This window comes from Eptesicus fuscus, chromosome 6, assembly GCF_027574615.1.
Source record: "Eptesicus fuscus isolate TK198812 chromosome 6, DD_ASM_mEF_20220401, whole genome shotgun sequence".
Taxonomy (NCBI): Eukaryota; Metazoa; Chordata; class Mammalia; order Chiroptera; family Vespertilionidae; genus Eptesicus; species Eptesicus fuscus.
The window spans coordinates 91,874,358-91,891,798 of record NC_072478.1 but is presented as its reverse complement, the minus strand read 5'-3'; the positions used below and the strand labels follow the sequence as shown (position 1 = coordinate 91,891,798).

Sequence of the window (17,441 nt, the reverse complement as noted above, 5' to 3'; positions counted from 1 at the left end):
CAACCACCATCTGTAAAACTACTTAGCCCCATCTATCCCATTTATGTCTTTATTATACTCTTAAAAAACACACATGGAGCAGTCATAGTTATGGATGCGAAATGAGTTCTCTCTGTAACACTTTTTAAGCTTAAAAATGTTGATGTAATTGCAGTGGATCGATACATTTTTTTTTTTTTTGCTCTGAATATTCTTCATCCTTTATATACCATCATGAAATTACCCCAAATCTCTGCAGAAACGAAAAGCGATTTATGAGAGTTGAAGACGAGGACCATTTTCCTCCCCTGATAAAGAGCATTTGTTTGGGTGGCAGGGAAGTCTGGAGGTGGGAGTGGAGGAGGGAGAGGCACCGAGAGGCTGCCTGCTCAGGACAACCAACCTTTTCAACTGAATCTGTCAGAAGGAAGCACACCTCCAGGCCTTGCAGCCAGCTGTGCTTCTTCAACTGGCCTTGCTGGAGGCCTAGCTTTCAAAGTGCAAACTGTCTCCTGTGTTAGACACCGGGGGAAGCCTAGCCAGCCTCTAAGCTGAGCATTTCAGCAGAGGCAGCCTGTCCCAAAGGACATGTTAGTCTCTGAGCAGGCCCCCAGGCTCTGGAGGGGCTGAACAAGGTCCGACAGTCACTGTCCTACTTTTAATGATGACTAGTTGACAGCTGGAAGGACACAAGGACAAGGACACGGACGGACATATACGTGCGCGTGCGCACGCGCACACACACACACTCACACAGAAAACATCTTGAAAACTTGGTGAGAAGTCCAAAAATAGGCAAGTATCCATTTTGTTCAGGCTGACCTTTAGAATGCAAACACTCCCAATGAACTGAGATTCTTATATAAGGATAGAAGAATTTTGAAGCTAGATGAAGAACTAGAAGGGTAATATAATTCAGGGTCAGCAAACGCAAGGGAAGGGTGCCATGGTAGAGATCATTGACTATGGCATTCTTTGTCACTGGGCGCCAATCCAGTGTACCACACCACGGCTGGCACCTGGGAGGAATTCTCAACACCACTGCATGCCAAGTCAGCCCCTTGTTTTCAAGGCTGAGGAACTGAATCTCAGGGAAGTGTACTGACTCTCTCAGGGACGCCCAGCAAGTTAGTGCTCGAGACTGGAATGGATCCTCAGTGTCCCCTCCTGGTCTTGAAGTCTTTACATGTCGCAAGAGTGCCACTTACACCCAATCAGCCGTCACTCAGGGCGTAGAAAAACAAACTTATGGACCAAACTGCAAGAGATGACCACGAGTGCAGCTTTTCATCAGCCCCGTCCACCTTCTAACACACAGTCCCAGACAATGGTGCCGGACGTGCTGACGAATAATTCCCGGGGTGGGACCAGGAGCCACAAACTGCTGTGGCTGACTCATGTTGGCAAAACTACTTCCAACAAGAATTTAGCCAGGCGTTTTTATCAAGGGTCCATGAAATGGTTACCATTCTTTGCACTATTAGTCTCGAATCTGGGCATATATCATAAGCAAATGGTCCTCAAAGGTGGAAAAGAAGGCTACACCCATGAAAATACCCATCCTCTCTAAAGTAGCCCCACTTCTTCTTTAGGTCCATCACAGCTGTCTGTTTCCTTCAAAAACACCAGCAGCACTCACATTTTTTTCCTTGTTTTCTATCTGTTTCCTCCATGAGAACACAAGCCCCCTGAAAAAAAGCATTTTCTTATTCTCTATCATATCTCCAATACTGTGCATGGTACCTTATACAAGGTTAGTGCCCAAACTGTTTATTATTTTAAGTACTGAATGGAATTCAGAACATTTTATCATAAACAAACAAAGGGCTTTTACCTAGACAAACAGCTATGGAATGAGAGTTTATTAGGCAAGATTATAAATGGTAGTTACAAAGATGACTTGACAACTTAGGGAACTGCTCATACAAATCATGGAAAGAGAAAGCAGCAGGCTGCAAAACTGCCTGTGTTCTGTGTTTGAAACATACTCTTGTACCTTTGAATTTTATCCTGTGGTGTGTATTCAATGCTGCGGAAATAATGTACAACAACCAACATAATTTTTTCACTCGAATCTTCCCATTGTAGACAATAAAACACACTGAGTTCCACAGACAAGAGGGCAGCTGAAAGGTCCCGAGGTGGGGAATGGTGAGGCTGAGGTTTAAAACGGGGTTTCCTAACACAATTGTGATGCTTCCTGCTCTATTAGCCTGACTCCTAGGGTTAAGATTATCTTTAGAGTCCTGACTTCTTAACTCAGTCACACCTACAGAGCACACTCAACCGATCTGAATGCATTTCATTAGCTCAGAGATTAGACAAAAACAATATACAATTTCACAGCAGAATTACACTCAATCACTCCCTGCCCCCAGAGAACCCCCCAGCACCACCCCCCCCCCCGCCCCCCTGCTCCCCTGCTGCTACATTCTGAGCTAAATCTCTGTTTCCTCCTACTGAATCCTGTTAAATTATTCCTGCCACCCAAGAAAGTGCACCATTATTTGGGGCCACAGTGGAATGCCAGATTTAGAAGCTTCCAAACTCTCAACCACACCCTGCTACCCTCCCTCCCGGGATAAAGAGTTCATTTCACAGTTAGCAAAGTGCTCTGATGACGGTGCATATAGTCATGAGTCATTCTTTCCATTCAAATCAGCCATTTCTAACTTGAGTGACTGTAAGCAACTTACCCATTTGCAGCATGCAGGAGTGCACGACATTTACCCCCAAGGCCCGATGACGTCCTGATAATAAACTGCAGGGAGCTGAGGTAAGAAAACCACCTTGGCTGAACTCCACACATGTTCCCAGGTGAACTTTCCTTGCATTGACACAGGGGACTAATAGACCTTTCGTTTTTAAGCCCATCGGGAAAGACACAACTGAGCTACACAGCAATGGCAAATTTTGATCGCGAATGCAAGTGGTTTATGCATGTGATCATCTTTCAATTAGTCATACTAAGACAGGAATTGTTGCATAGATAATACAGAACCACTGAATGTGGAAATGATCATTTGTACCATATGCACTGATTAGTGCAGAATGAAGTAATAATTATTACTAATAGAGCTAATAATAACATTTGTTAAGCATGCACTATGTACCACATACTGGATGAAGCTATTTAGAAAATGTCCTCGCAAAGGAGAATTATCAATCCCCCCCCCCACCCCCACCCCGCTTTACAGAATAAGAAAACTAAGAGACGTTCATTGATTTGCTCAAGGATACACAGCTAGAAAGTAGATTCGAATTCAGGCCTATTTGCATCTCAAGCTGTACCCTAGACCAGTGTGCTACACTTGCTAGAGGTTCACCTTCCATGTGTCAGAGTGGCTTTATGATGTTCAGAGTAGGTGGCTGCTGTGTCAACTCGAAGATGTTGCTGCAAGGCCACTCCCACCCGAATGATGTGGTCTTCACCCATCCTACTACAGGGCCTGAAATCGCAAGATTAAAGTTGTAGTACTTTAGGTTAAAGATTTAATAATTGAAAGAAGCCCATTAAAATGCCAATGCATCTTAGATATAATACCAAAAGTACAAGCAACAAACACAAAGGAATCAATGATTTGGATTCCAACCACATTAAAAGTTATTGTGTATCAGAGTACACTATGAAGAAAGAGAAAAAGCAACTCATGGGGTGGGAGAAAATATTTGAAAATCATGTATCTGCTAAGGGTCTAGTATCCAAAATATATAAACAACTCTTATGACAATAAAAAACATAAATAACCTGATTTTCAAAATTTTAATCCTAACCCAAGGATGTGTTTATTTATGAGAGAGAGAGAGAGAGAGAGAGAGAGAGAGAGAGAGAGAGAGGTGAGAGAGAAACACTGATTGATTGGTTGCCTCCCATACACACCTGGGATCAAACCCACAACCTTTTTGGTGTACAGGATGATGCTTCAACCAACTGAGACACCCAGATAGAGCCAAATAACCTGATTTTTTTTTAAGGGCTACTGGTGGTAAGGATTTGAAAAGCCATTTCTCCAAAGAAGATTATCAAATGGCTCATAAGCACATGAGATGCTGTTTGTCATCATTAGGTAAATGAAAATCAAAACTGCAATGAGACATCACTTCATACCTAGTAGGATGACGATAATAAAAATGATGAATGATGAGTTTTGGTGAGAATGTGGAAAAATTCCAACTTGTTTCCATTGCTGGTGGGAATTCAAGATGGTACAGCCGCTATGGAAAAGAATTTGGCAGTTCCTCAAAATGTTAAATCTAGAATGGCCATATGATCTAGCAATTCCACACTTTACCCAAGAGAACTGGAACCATATGGCCACACAAAAATTTGTAAACAAATCATTCATAACTGCATTATTTCTAATAGCCAAAAAGTGGAAACAACCCATATGTCCATCAACTGATTAACAGAGGAAAGGTGGCATGAGCCACAGGAAGTAATATCATCCAGCCGCAAAAAGGAATGAAGGACCCATACATGCTACAACATGGGTAAAACATTACCCTAGGTTGAAAGTCAGACACAAAAGGCTACACACTGTATGATTCCATTTTTATGATGTATTTAGAAGTGGAAAATCCACAGAGACGGATGTAGATCGGTGTTTCCAAGGGTTGGGGGATGGGGAGTGACTGCTTAACCTGCACAGGGTTTCCTTTTGGGGTGATGGGGGGTGAAAGTGCTTTGGAAGTAGACAGAGAGGTCAGTTGCGCAACACTTTGAATATACTAAATGCCACTGAACTGTTCGCTTGAAATGGGCTAATTTTAGATGATATGAATTTTATCTTAATGAAAGAAAGCAGCTGGCCTTCTGTAACATGGATCTCCTATGCATTCTGGGCCTCAAATGATTGAGTAAAAGGCACAGAAGGTAAATCTTGCTCGTTTCCTTTTTTTTTTTCAGAGCCATCTGATACCACCAGGCAAGGTATTCAATACGGGTGCAAACAGAAAGGATTCCTCGCTCACTGAGTAGAGCCGCCTGCACAGGCAGTTCTTAGTTTAGCCAGCATTGTACTCTGCATGGCTTTTTCAGAGCTCGTGCCAAACAGCTTAAAAATGGGGGCCTAGAAAGACTCACCCATGTATTCTCAATGGGGCAATCAATACTGAGTATCACCCCCAACAGGATAAAAACTGGTTCTCTGTCACTAAAATTTCTGTTTTTCATGCATAAAGCAAAGGTGTACTAGTATATAGAGTCCATAAACAGATATATTGTATACCTGTGGTATTAACACTTCCTGGTGTATATGTGTGTGTGTGGGAGGGGATAATTATGAAAAATATCCCAAACAGACCCCATAGAGGAGTAATCATGAAAAAAAGGATTAAGAAACACTACCCTAGATAAAATCAGGAATATCAGTTTCCCTTGAGAAATAGGTAAGCTTCCCCAAGGAGGAATCCTCAAGTAAGTAATATCTGTTTACCAGCCAGGTACACATCAGTACGTCCTAAGACAAAGTGAGGACAGTGGCTAAGAAAACAGCCCCCGCCCCCACCCCAGCTGCATGCCATTAAGCAACCAATAACCTCTCTGCACCTAGGTTTCTTCAAATGCACAAGGGGTTTGGGAAGAGCACACCCCCCCCCCCTTGCCTCACTGGGTTTCTGCATTAAATGGGATTATATCTTAAGGTACTTGGAACACTGCCTGGGCAGTCTAACTTCTCAGTCCAAGTTAGCTACCATTCCTCATCTTTCACTACCGAGGACAGACAGCCCAATGGTTAGAAGTGGGGCCTGTGGACACCGATGGTCTGGGCTTGAGTATTCTCTCTGACATTGGGCAACTTACTTAACATTTCTTGTCTTCAATGCCTCTCAAATGGAGGGAATAAAAGTAACCCTGTAAGAGTTGTTCAAAGATTGAATAGGGAATCAATTCCTGGGAAAACGTTAACAGCGTGAGCCACCTAAAACGCATTCAATAAATGGAAGTTGTTGCGACCAGGGTTATTACCATAATTACTGCTGCTGCAGCTATTATTATTATTAGCCTCTTTAGCTTTCATCATGACACTAGTGGCTCACAAGGGCACAGAACACCTTGAACAGTGTAGAAGCTGGGACGCCACTTAGTTAGGGTTCCCTATGAGGAATGGGAAAGAGGAAAGAAAAGAGATGATAGAAATGAATAATTGCTAAACACTGCCCTGGTGATGACAGGTAACCCCCAATTACATAAACGGGGGAGCACAGCAGCAGCTGAGGTCCCTAAAGAAAGCTTCCTGGGAGAGGTGGCCGTCCAGGAGAAAGTTTCTGTCACTGAGACATAGAAACGCCTCTCTTTAGCTACGGTCCTCATGAGGCTGCCCATGAAACCATCCTTGGAAAAAAAATATTTCCATCTTTACTTAACTTCCCACCTGCTTCCCTCCCTGGCTGCAAATTGCCCACCTGAAAGCACAGAGCAAACGGAGCCAAAGTCCACCTCGCAGAATAATAGGTCCTTAAGCAGCAGTGACGGCGAGAAACTGCCAGTGCTCAGAGCAGGAGCATATGGTGAAAACTGCCGGAAAGGCAGGGTAATTTTTCCAGCAGGTTATTACCACGAACCTCCTTTGAGAGGCCAATTCACAGCTTGTCCTGAACACTACATTAACTCATTAATGGTTTTCCAAAGATGCTCGATTGCCTACTGTCCCTAAATCTGACAAATAAGCTCTCTTAATTTAAAACCCCCTTACGGAGACCCGTAAATTCCCAGTTGAGTGCGGTGCCATTGTGAGGTTGCAAATCCAGCCCTTCCCAAGCATCCTCCAGGTAGCACACATAGGCATAAGCCTTCAATCCCTGTACGTGTCATTTCCTCCAGGCTGCCAGGATTCTCGTAGCTTCTCTGCTTCAAACCTAGAGCGTGGAGAGCTGGAAATGATTCAGTGTAACAAGTCCAAAGTGTGGATCCCAAACCTGAACTTGCATATAATTTCCAAAAGTTAAAAAAAGATATATGTTTCCTAAAGAGTGATATTCACTATCTCCTCTTCATTTCCCCTGAATGGGAACCTCCCTCTCTGATCCACATTTATAGACAAAAGCAGTCCAATTGAGATTCTCCTTTGTTGCTAGATAAATAGAAAGCATTTCCATTTGTTGCCAGGACTGTTTTCTTAAAAAAATTATATCGAATTCAGGTGCTAATGCAACACTGTTTTCATGGCTTAATCATAGTAAAGAAACCACCTTTATTATTAAAAATTTCCAGACATGCAAAGAAACTTTAATTTCTACTTTGTGCATTTTCATTTCTTAAAAATAAACAAATATCTCTGGGCATGATATTATTATAGAAGACTATCCCACATGCCTTATGAGAGACAATACTGCAGAGGACTTAAGGGAATTCTAGGACAGTATTACCATTTTATTTCAATTAGACCATAAACACCCCCTTTGGGGTGTAACGGGAAAATCATAAACCAACTAAAATGAGGAAGTTGTAACCCACCATGATGTTTGTATCACTGATTATATATAAGATGACTTACATGGTACAAGGAGGGCATTTAAAATACGTATTCGAAAATAACTGGCACATCAATCTCAAGATTCCATGTGTATTCCTATTCAGAATGAATCCAATATTGTTTTTAAAAGTTCATTTCAAGGAAAATATTTGGTATTTGAATATGGCAAATCTGTGGTGTCTGAATGCAGATGGATTGAAGATGAACCACAGTGGACTAAAGGGTAGTGAGGGTCTTTCAAGCCATGAGGTGTTCTTATTCTATGAGGCTGGGCTTCTGGTTTGTTGGTTACACGCTGAACTCCTCGGCACCCTGACATTTTGATAAGAGGCTCTCCCAGTCAGACTTGGCTGAGTTGCTTAGGTCTGAGGGAGGAGTCTCTAGGAGGGGTAGATGTTAGTTATCTGGGAACTAGCAGAAACTGGATTCATTTCTAACTCTTTATACAGCGGGAGAGAGTTTGGATCTTTCCTTAAGAGCAGAGCAAGAGTGGCTTTTCTCCTTTCCTGGGTGGGCTGTGGCAGGGGGAGCAGGGGAAGCAGGAATGGCAGAGGGCTCCCGTCATTCTCTCCCATCAATGTGCTCTGTGACCTAAGGCAAGTCCCTTTCCGGGGGTCATCTCAGCCACAACACTGGATTGGAGGATCTTCAAGGACCCCTTTCCCTTCCATATATATATATTGCTTCTAAACTTTTACAGCATCAGAGATGAGCAATGGGATCCTATACAAGCAAAGCTATAAGTCAAAGTCATTAGGAATGTGCTTGCTGCACGATCTTAGTACTCATTGTTATGATCAGAATTCATTTACTCATGCATTCCTTCATTCCATGCATGCATATTGGGTATTTCTTGTGCTCATCCAATACTTCAGGGAGCTGAGAGGATAAGAGAAGTGTTTCCAGACCTTATAGCATATAAAAATCACCAGAGAAACTTGTAAGTCCACTTTGTACATCTTCCCTCTGAATAAGTCTGGGAATAGCCAACAAATTTGAATTTTTAACAAACAACCAGGTGATTTTGAAGTCAGTGGTACCTGGACCACATTTTGAGAAACTAAGGGAGAGAGGGTGGTTATCAAGCAGGCTACTGTGAATCCCAGGGACAGGGGCCAGGATAAATGCAGGATGACGGTGCTCAGATGGACACACAGATGGGGTCCCTATTTGGTGTGGGAGCCTGGGATGACTACTTAGAAGGAAGAATGTTTAAACAAGCACTGGAAGATGAGTGAAATTCCACCAGCCCATGATGAGGGCGAAAGGCGCTGGGACAGAGAACAGCTCAGGCAAACGCTGGGAGTCATGTCTCCTTCCCGACCCTGAGATAATTCTCCAAAGGCCTAAATTGAACAATGTTTCCCACTTCAAACTCCTCTACAGAAGTATTTGTGGGATTAAGGGGATAAATGGTGATGGAAAAAAATAAAAAGAAAAGTAAAAAGGGAAAGAATGTTAAATCAGTTAAGAAAGAAAGAAAGAAAGAAAGAAGAAAGAAAGAAAGAAAGAAAGAAAGAAAGAGAGAGAGAAATGGGTGGATGAAAGGATACATTAATGTATTGAGTGTTTAATAGCCCATGGATGTTAGCATACTTGGACTCTGGTGACATAGGCTGGTAACAGGATACAAAACTTACAAAGGAGTGCCTGCATCTCCTCGGAAAATAATTTTAGCACTGGATGTAGCAAGAGATGATAACTAAAAATGCCCTCCCTTACTTCCAGCACTTTCACACTTATCATCTCATGCAAGAAATAACCAGTCAAATGGTATTTGTTCATTATATAGATTTTTCATTTTCTTCACAGTTACAAGTACATCTAGATCATAATCTTTTCAGATAAATGTCTCTCTGTAAAAAAAAAAAAAAGTCTGAGGATGTCCTCGGCCTAGTGACACAAGCGGGAAATAGCTATTACAATACCTCCTTCACAAGTTACACTCTGTTGACTACTCATCCAGTCGTGTGTCTAAGGCACAGATTAAAACGTGCTAAGCTGTGTGGCCTTGAGCAAGCGATATAGCCTCTCTGTGCCTCATTTTCCTTCTTGTAAATGGAAGTGCATGCATTAGATAATCCCTGAGAACTGTTTCTACTCTGGCAGGCCATGCATCAAAGTGAAAGAACATTTCTAGAGGAATTAATTAATCCTCTGGGGATCGAATGAGATAAGCTTTTGCTTTTATTCAACATTGCTCTGCAGATGATCTCTCCTTTGCAATCATCAGATTTGGAAGAAAAAAGACCACGTGACATACTTAAGTGTAACCGGACTGTTTTCTAAGAGATACAGTAAATTGAGGGATGATGTTGCGAAGCCGCGATGACTTGCTTGGCAGCTACAATTTTACCTCCTTGATGACTGAGCCAATTTTCTCCTCCAGCTCTCTTACACACCTTTAATGAATACATGTTTCTTTGATTAAATTAACATTTTTGTCTAGCTAATTAGCCTGAAAAACCTACGCTGAACTGATCTGGTAGCAACTTCATTACTGCTCATCGGTGCATGCTTGCGACCAATCACTGTCAGCTCAATCGCCCAATGATTAGGGGAACATTAAGTTTGGCTAATTTGGCTTTCTGTGGCGATCATCACGTTCCCAGTGGCAGGCCAATCCCCACCCTGAATCGACCCCGTTTGACAGTGACAGATGTTTTAATCACAGGGCTTCATTCATTAGTGTCCATCAGCATCGCTGGCCAGGTTTGCAGCAAATACCTTGATTTGAAACCAAAACTAATTAAATGCTATCTTCGTAATTACCTGATATAGTTACCCTTCCCTAAGTGGGCCAGTATGACAAGCGCTGAAAAATAAAGCTCTCAGTGGGGGCGGAGAGGGAGGGAACCGCTGCATTGCTGAATTGCACTCCTGTCTACATGGTAATAAATGCTGTGAGTCTGTGGGGAGCTGTCCCTCTCCACTAAATGCAATGCTCAGAAAAGTTACGCCTCAGTTTCTCCTGTTACACACCAGCCGGGGGCGGGGAGGAGGACACATTGCTTCCTTAGAGCTATGGCGTTTAAATAAGATTACTCTATGTATATCCAGCATTGGGAGGATGCCAGTGAATTTCCATTACCCCTGTAATCACCCTGTGTTAGCCACTTGGAGACCTTGGAGGCCTTTCTTAGTGGTTCTGATGGTTTTGGCTCCACTCTCAGCTACTAGGGTGGCATGTGGCCTGGGCAATGCCAGTGAGCATTGGGCACCTCCTGGTAACAGTGATTGGTTATGGCAGGTGTGCAAGCCAACTGAGGCCAATCCCAGGCCAGGAGACTGGATTCTGGGACTCTCAGTTTGAGCCATGGAAAAAGCTGCCCCTGTCTTTCCTGAGGCGTGTGACACTCAGAGACAGCAAGGTCAGCGCAGCCGTTCTGTAACCACGAGGGGAGACCCTTTTGAGAAAGGGGCTTAGCAGAAGGAAGACAGCCTGAAAGCTGGCCAGGGAGAAGCCCACATGTGGTGACATTGTTTCCATCCTTTTACCTAGTTGCCCATATAGACAGACCTTCTCCTGGAGTTCTCAGTTTTATGCTGTGATAAGACCTTTTTGCCCAAAGACACACGCAGCGAAAGGAGTAGCATCTCATACAAGCCCTACTTCACTACTGAAGATAGTCTAACATTTGTTAACCTATATGACTCCCCACAATAACACTGTACAGTGGGCAGGGCAGGAGTTATCAGTCTCATTTCAGAAACTAGAGGTCTGAGGCTCAAAGAGATGGGAGCTTGCTAAGACTCACCAAGCCTGTGCTGACCTTGGCCCATGAACTTGACCCTCTGTGCTCCTGTTTGGTTCATGGTGACTTGTTTCCACAACCCGGGTCACCCCGTTTTGGGGATGGTAGTAGAGCACGTGGATAAGCCATGGCTCTGGCACCTGCTTGGTTCAAATCCCTGCTCCACTATTTACTAGTTAGGTGACATTGGCAAGTTTAACATCTGCAACATTAGTGTGAATAATGCATGTAGAATACTTAGCACATTGCAAGTAGGTTTTCTTTGTCAACCAGAGAAAACATCTGAAAAGAGATGCCATTTATTTTCTAAACTGATTTCAATGTAGGAATTGAACCAACTTGATATTTGCTGTCCTAAAAATTGTAGCTTTTGCTTCCTGTGCTTCAAATCACCCATCATCTGAGCATTTTAAGAAAAGATGTCCCTTGTTCAGGACCACAGCCATGGTTATACCTTCTCCTAATGTGAGTTTAATGACTCAAGGTTACTTTCAAGAACTGTTTGCAAAATAAGAAAATAACAAGGTCAAGCTATTTTCGGCAAAGAAAGAGAAGATGATCAAATCTTGTGTGTCTAATTACTGGGGGTAAGGCTAAATTCATGGAAGAGAATGTCAACTTTAGAAGGCACTTTAAAAAAGAGACTGCTTTCCTGGGAGCTTGGGGTATGCCCGGCTCTTTCTCTTTTGAGCTCTGTGACCTGGAGCATGCCTCAGTTTCCACATTGTAAAGAGGGAATATTATCATCTGCCTTCCTGCCATTGTGTGCACCGAGACAATGAAAATAAACATGCAGGAAAGAGTTAACGTCGCAGGCCTGACTGCTGTCCTTTGGAAGATCAGCTTAGAAGGTTGGCCCTTGGCTGGCATCTGGGGCCCTGGATTTGGGGAGGGCCCCAACCATTCCCAGAACTCAAAAGAATGGAGCACTATTCCTTGTCTGTTTGTGCAAACATGATGGTTTATACTCAACATCTGCTTTCCTTCTGGAATCTTGGGACGTCCCAGGCACAGGCTGCCTGGATGACCAGCCCCAGTAAAAGCCCTGGACACTGCACCTCTAATGAGTGTCCCTGTTTGGCAACGTTAGACAGGGGTCACAGCCTGGTGCTGGAGAATGAAGTATGTTTGGTGTGATTGCACTGAGAGGACACTGGATGCCTGCTCTGGTTTCCTCCAGCCTTCCCCCCACACACCTTTTCCTTTGCTGATTGTGCTCAGGCTCCTTCTGCTGGAATAAAACAGCTGTGAGTGTGACTACAGCTGAGTCCAGTGAGTTCCAGAGGATTATTGAACCTGAGGGTGGTCCTGGGGACTCCATCACATAAAACGTCTAGTGTAGTGTCTGGCATATGAAACACATGCTCTAAATAGATGTATTCATCACTGCATGCTCTTCCTATGTGGGTGTTATTGCTCTGAATGAAACTGCAGGCAACAGTAATACCCATATAGTGAGACTGAAAATCTGGAATGCTTTCCTGTGTCAACTTCCGTTTGATGGAAATGTGTGAACAGAACATGTCCCAAATAAATCCTCACACATCCTAAGCGTTTGTTTGTCTGTAAGGATATTCATGATGGTGTTACTGTGGAGACTTGGAGGCCATTTGGGTTCTTATCACATGGAGCATGTGAAGGTGAAGTGTGGTGAGGTATGTCATCCACAATCATGTACTGCAAAAACAGTATAGGAATGAGCAGTGACAGGATGAGTGAAAAAGAGTAAGAAGAAAAGTCACACACAGCACAATATCACTTATGTAGATGAAAGACAAATACATACAACACAATAGACATATTTTAAGAACACGTACAAAAATGAAGATACTAACTCCAGTAGAGTACATTAGAATGATTTCTGTAATGGAGGGAGCAGAGGAGGATGTGAGGTATGAGAAGGAAAAGAAGCAAAAATATATCAACTTAAGAGTAGAACCTTGTACAAATTTGTAATAAAATTGTGCCATGTCCAGAAGAGTATGATTAACTCAACTTCCTGTACTTGGGATCCATTATCACTCCACTATAATGGCTATCATAATGATGACAGCAATAATCATATTAACTAACATTAATTGAGCATCAGGCACCATATACATACTTTTCATATATTAGTTTCTTTATTCCTTCCCACAATTCTATGAGGCATGTACTCTTAATGCCCCCACTTTACAGATTATGAAGCTGAGGCACAGAACAGTAAAGCAACTCACCAGGTTACGCAGCTCATAGGTATTACAGTCAAGCTTGGAACAGAACTGAGGAGTTAATACAAGGATGCTGAGATTTAGCCTGTGCCTATGTGACCACTGGGTCTTGAAGCAATTTTTGAGATTTTATTTTCCTCCCCTTAACATTTTTTAAGCATATCCTAAGTGCTAGGCGCTAGTCCAGAAAGAGATAAAATCCTCCTAATCCAAACTGTGACATTAAAAAAAAAAAAAAAAAAGATGTAAAACTCTAGGCACCGCTTCACATCCAAGGTGCCTGGGACTCTAATAGACCTACATTTTTTGCCAATTTAATGTTTCCTGGTTCAACTGTTCCTAAGGACCCTTGTGAAATGGACTTATGTACTTTTGATCAGACTAATCTCACATTGTGAGTTTCCTGTCTAACTAAATCAATCGGTTTGTGAATAAACACTGTTGGACTCCCAGTCCTCACACTCGCAGATTTCTTGGTCTTACCTGGCACACAATCTCCTTTAATTCTCCCAGCAACCTACAGAAGGATGTATTAGCCTCACTTTACATCAACTGTTCTCAACTGGGATGAGGGGGGAGGGATTTGTCCCATAGAGACATCTGGCCATGTCCGAAGATAATTCTGGTGATCACGAGTGAATAGGGACTGTGCTCCTGGTATCAAATTGGGTGGAAGCTCAGGCTGCTGCTAACATCCTGCAAGGCACAGAATAGTCCCTACGATGAAGAATTACCCGGTCCAAAATATCAGTGATGTTGCTGTTCACATACTCTGTTTCATATATAAGAAAACGGAAGGCATTATATACTGTGGGATTCATGAATTTGGAGATCTGAGAATGTCACCAGGTTATCTTGCTCATGAGTATCAGGGATTCAGTTGTAGGCTCATTTTTAGTGAATCCCTTCCTCTGTCAAGTGCAGATTCCTTTGAAAAGCTGCTATCACCAACTCTGTGTGAATGGAAGGCAGGAAAAGAAAAAAAGAGAATCTGCCTGACAAATGCTTATTCCAAAAAAGGCTCTACTTTGATGCCCGAGAAAGAAGAACCAAGGACAGAAGACAAAACAGTGCCATGATTATTGCGTGACATCATTCTGACTGAATGGAAATGGATGGGTCGCATTCCACATCTGGGGGAGCAAACTGCGATATCATTTCAGACCTTTTGTTTCTGCCTCATGCAGCGTGGTTTTTACTTTGACCAAGGCTCCTGCTCACAGCAAATCGTCCCCTCAAGCGAGCAGTTCTCAGGGCTGGTAAAGAAATTGGAATGGGCAAAAGAGGCAGAGTGATAAGATCAGGATTTGAACTATCAACCCCGGCTCCTGCGTGATGAGTTTAACTTTTCGACCTTCATCAGAAACCACACTGGCGACGTGCTGATGGAACACTTGGGGCTGGTGGGAGGAAGGTGTATGTTTCCAAACGCACTTTGTGGACTCCCTGGCCCCTCACAACAGGACGCTGCAACTACCTCTGTAATTTCCGGAGGGCGCACGCTGTCAGTTCACATTTATCCCAAGCGCTGCGCTTGGTAAAGGCTCACTTATTGGTTATTCGGGCTCAGCCTGGCATCAGAGCCTAACCAGAAAACTTTCCAAAGTCAGAAAGAAGCAAGCGAAGCAATTTCCCAGGCATCACGAATAGCATCTGCGATTCAGGCCACAACCCAGAACCTCAAGGACCACCGATGCCTCTCATTTACTGAAGGGCCACTTTAGCAATTCCAGCTCTAGGGCTATTGAGATGTGACCTACCTGCTCGTGTGGTCACCCCCACTCCCTCTCAAGGGATGCCCTTTCTCCTGCCTCTACGCTCGAGAGGCTGGTGCACAAGCAGGAAGACGATGCTACGAGACTCTGAAATGACACGTGTGGCTGAGTTTCCTTTGTTGCAGGCATAGGCCTGCTGACCTGTGTTCGTAGCGCGCACTGGCTGTTGTGAGGAAAGCCGTCAGTGCTTGTAGTATAAAACAAAGATAACTCAATTGTTTGGAGTGTCAGACACCAACAGCAATAAAATGAGGAGGGAATGAAATGTCACTTTAACGACAAGTACCAGAATTCCTCTAAACAAGATGGATAGCTGTACTATATGCTCGGTAGATGCTGTGGGTTAGCAGGCAAAGCCCCAAGCACTTGTACTGAGGGAGGAAGTGGCTTAGCAACCACGGGGTCAGGCAGAGCCTGCAGGGAAACAAAGCCAGACAGAAATTCCTGGTGGGGCTACAGCCAAAGGAGTTCTCACAACAAAAACAGATATTCAAACTTTAAATAATTTGTGATGTAAGCTACGTCTGTTATCCCAAATCACACATAACAATTTGGCTCAACCCATAGCCTTGTGTTGGTGAAACCTTGGGGACCGCTGGTTTGAAATGTGTCTAGTATACAGACCAGGGACTGGGTGGGTTTATTCATGAGGAGGTCTATAAACTGCACTGCTACAACAAAAGCAAGAATTCAGAGCTATAAATGGGGGGAAAAAAGTAAATCTCTTTCCTCCCAATTCCTGAAGATACCAAGAGAGATGCTGAATTACTCCACAAGCGTGTAATAAGAGGGTCATGTTTATTTAACTTACATCTCAACCAGCCGTTGACCTCAATAGACACCTGGAATACAACAGTATCAACCACAGTTAAGTTTTGTTAGAACATACGCTTACGAAAGCAAGGATGAGGCCTGATTCTTGTTGTTTTGCTTTTTTTCGCCTGAAACCCCAATGATTTACGTAGCGTCAGAGACACAGTAGAGACTCAGTAAATACAGATAAAAAACTTTCACAATCTGACAGCGGTGGCTCCAATTTATAGATTACAAAATGTAATGCTGCCCAGCTGGCATGGCTCAGTGGTTGAGCATCGACTTAAGAACCAGGAGATCATGGTTCGATTCCTGGTTGAGGCACATGCCCAGGTTGCGGGCTCCATCCCCAGTGTGAGGCGTGCAGGAGGCAGCTGATCAATGATTCTCTCTCATCATTGATGTTTCTCTATCTCTCCCTCTCCCTTCTTTCTGAAATCAATAATAATAATTTAAAAAAAGCAACATTAATGTGAGATCAGCAATGTGGCCAAGGCCACAGAGTTTATAGATTCAGAGTCAGGGTTCCAATCCAAGCTGTTGAAGTGCCACCCTTTCTGCCAAACCACCCAATGTCCTGCAACCTGATTATCATGATGCTTCAAGGCTCCATGGGCTGTCCCTTGAACACATTATGCAACCCAGTCTGTCTTACTTCCCTCCTTATTAATAGCAGTTTAGAAGGCATGAGAGAAATTAGTCCATTTCCATTCTAAATCCCTCTGTGTACTTTCTTGGTGTCTTTTTATAACAGTTTTCTGTAGTATGCCCCATTGGGACTGTTTGAAGTTGTTACTTTTTCTTTCTTTCTTTTTTTTTTTTTTAGGCTCTGCTGAACTAAGCATTTGATTTAGGGGAAATAACAGGTTTGAAAGAAAGATGTCTGGAAACTTAAACATAACAGATGCTTGTTTACAGACACCTGATTGAGCTGAATTGAAAGCCTCGGTCTAGATTTTAAAAAGCCATAAACGTCAGTTGACTAGAACTGAATCATAGCCACTTGGAAGCATGGATCACCCAAAGATAGCCATTTCAGAATCATAACATCCAAAATGGCTCTTCATCTTGTCAACACTACTGAGGAGTAACATAACTCTTAAGTGGGAAGGAGCTTTCGTTTCTAAGAGAGAGTTACTATAGCTTGCAGCTAATTGTCTTGGCAATTACACTGCGAAGAATGTCGTTTTCAAAAGCTGTGATGGAAATACCACATTGATCTCTTGTCTCCACAAAAACCTAAACATGGGGAGGAAAGGCAGAATATGTTTCTTTGTAAGGGAGACACCAAATTTAGAATCCGGTTTCAGCTGAAATGGATTTTTATGTAAATTTTAGAGAAGTATCAGGCAAAGAAATTCACAGGCCTGTGAAATTCACACATAATTAGTAACAACTTGAGTTATTTGGTACATTACAGAGCATTCTTCTAAT

At 43.0% G+C, this 17,441-nt stretch overlaps 1 protein-coding gene across 1 annotated transcript in view; it reads right to left on the bottom strand.

The window, feature by feature from the left end:
* The window catches only part of SGCD (sarcoglycan delta), a 303,981-nt gene that overhangs the window by 201,920 nt on the left and 84,620 nt on the right, over positions 1 to 17,441 (bottom strand). The gene's annotated exons all lie outside the window — the stretch shown is intronic.